At 41.7% G+C, this 2,386-nt stretch overlaps 1 protein-coding gene across 1 annotated transcript in view; it reads left to right on the top strand.

Moving 5' to 3' along the window:
* Nucleotides 1–2,386, top strand: part of CFAP58 (cilia and flagella associated protein 58) — a 131,962-nt gene that overhangs the window by 109,086 nt on the left and 20,490 nt on the right. The gene's annotated exons all lie outside the window — the stretch shown is intronic.

Raw genomic sequence — 2,386 nt, 5'->3', positions numbered from 1 at the left:
AATAATAAAAATTATTGTGAAACTAAAAATAATACATAAAATCAAGGACCCATCACAGGATGACACATACAATAATACAATAGGTATATATAATCATACCTTCTCTAAGAGGTCAGAGGTTTCCTCTTCCTTTCCAATAATTATTTCATTTGTTTTTATTTCCTGACTCAGCACTTTGTTTATAATATCAGTTATTTAAAAAAAAAATTAGTTGGAATAATCAAAATGATGTTGGATTTTTCAGTACCTGTAGGAAGGACGGACGGGAATTCAGAGGGGCTAAAGATAGAGTGAATGGCCAGGAAGCTATTGCAGCAGAATCGCGATGTCGTGATGCCAAAGGAAATTGAAACAGTCACAGGAGAAAATGGACTGGCCTTGTTATTGTAGGCTTGGTACGAAAGATGACTCTCAGGCCTCAAATCCAAAGCCTGATGGTCTAGTCGATAGTGACCAGGAACTTGACTCTGTTATTAATAGATTTTGAAAGTAATTGCAATCTGTTCCTCTGAAAAGAGGTGAGAATATGGAAATTAATTAGAATTCTCAGCTTATAAAGAGTTCCAGGAACGTGGGTTTAAAAGAAATTAGCGGGTATCTTTAATTTTCTTCCGTATGGCCAGGGTCTGACTCTTAATCTAGCTGGAAGCAAAATATCATATAATAATTACAATTTGTGAATGTTTCTTCCAGTTGACAAAGCAGTTTTACATACATTGTCTCATTTGGTTCTTGCCAGCTCTGTGAGATAGAGGATAATGGAAGTATCTAACATTTGTCTAGAAAGTTACATTTTGCAAAGCACTCCCGCCTGTACCTCGTTTATGCTCACACCCATTGATTTCTAACATACACTTAAAATGTTTATCTAATTATAGTTCTCTAAATGCAGATTTTCTTTTCTGTCTTTGTTAATGAAATTCCCCACAGAAAATGACCATCCTTGCCTTGTCTAGGCACTGAAATTCTCTTCATTTTCCAAAATCCTTTTCAGGTATTATGTTTGCCCCTTCCACAAGAGAGAGGTGATAAATAGAGGTGGAATGGAGAGAAACTGAGCAAGCTAACTCAAGAAGGGAGAACCCAACCCTGTGGCCCTCGGGGGGAGGGGTCCATGTGGAGGAGGGTTGACCAGAAGTCCCCTGGGCAAGTCTGAAGATTATGGAAACTTTGCTTTGGCTTTGTCCTCTTTGGCTTTTTTCCCAAAGTGGAGACAGTGGAGAAAGTGATCGTGTGAGGGTATGTAGAGGATGACATTGCGTGTGGAAACACATGCTCCGCATTCTGCAGCTCCTCTCACTTCCCTTGATTTTAGAAGAAGGAAAAGGAAAGACCATTTGGCTGTCCGCTAGGTCCTTCAGTGAAATGTGTTCAATTTTTCCAATGGAACTCAGGAGGTAGTCTCACAGGGGCCAAGGGAAGAGAGAATTTCAAGTGGGGAGTAAGTCATCACTGTTGACATCCACCAAGAGAAGTAGAACTGAGGGAAGGATGTGGCCACAAGGAAGTCGCACGCTGGTGTCCTTTGAGAGTCCAGTTCTGGGAGATTGTTGGGCATGGAAGCCTGGTTGCTAAGAGCTCAGAAGGAAAGAGATGGTGAGAGAATGGGGGCAGTAGATTTAAGTTACTCGTGTCAGAAATTTGGCAACGAAAGACTGAGAAAAAAAAAATTAAAACACACACATAAAACACTAGCATTATAAAAGATTCGAAGAGTTTAGAAACACACAGAATAAAACATCCAGGCCCTCTGACCCTTTTTGTTGCAGCCCCATTCCCCGAGTGTAATGGAGTGACACGTGCTCTTCCAATCCTTGATAAACAGTTTAGAGAGAGGGGGTGAAATTGATGTTGGTGTCAGACATCAGTGCAGAGAGTAAGCCCAGAAGAAGGCGAGGAGGAGATTCAAGGTGGATGTGTATGTTTGTGTGTGTGTGTAGGGGTTTAGTATGTGTGGTTTTATGTGCATAGCTCTAGGTCTACATGTTTATTCATGCTCACATACCAGGAGAGAGGATGAAGGCAACCAGCTCTCATTTGACATGGAAGAGGATTTATGTAGTGCCAGTATCTCATGACGAAGGTCAAGAACTCTTAAGACACCTTCTATCTGTTTAGATCAGGTCATTTGCAGAGAGTGAGTGTGACCGAGCTGAAATTGGGGTCTTGAGCAGAGAGGTAGGAGGAGGTTGCTGAGGAGGTGATATCTACCTATTAACAGAAATAAAAATGAGAATTGCTGAGTAGGGAGAAGGAACTGTCAATGTGCTAGCTCGAATTTGTAATGGCCCCACTCCGTAAGTTCTGCAATGCCTTCCAGCAGCACTGGGTGGCCTGGGAGCTGAGGAATTGGACAGAAGGAGAGGGGTAGTACTGGGACTGTGTG

The sequence above is a fragment of the Pteropus vampyrus genome, unplaced genomic scaffold (assembly GCF_000151845.1).
Source record: "Pteropus vampyrus isolate Shadow unplaced genomic scaffold, Pvam_2.0 Scaffold89, whole genome shotgun sequence".
Classification (NCBI taxonomy): Eukaryota; Metazoa; Chordata; class Mammalia; order Chiroptera; family Pteropodidae; genus Pteropus; species Pteropus vampyrus.
Note: the sequence above shows the minus strand (reverse complement) of the source record. Positions and strands in the feature narration are given on the sequence as shown.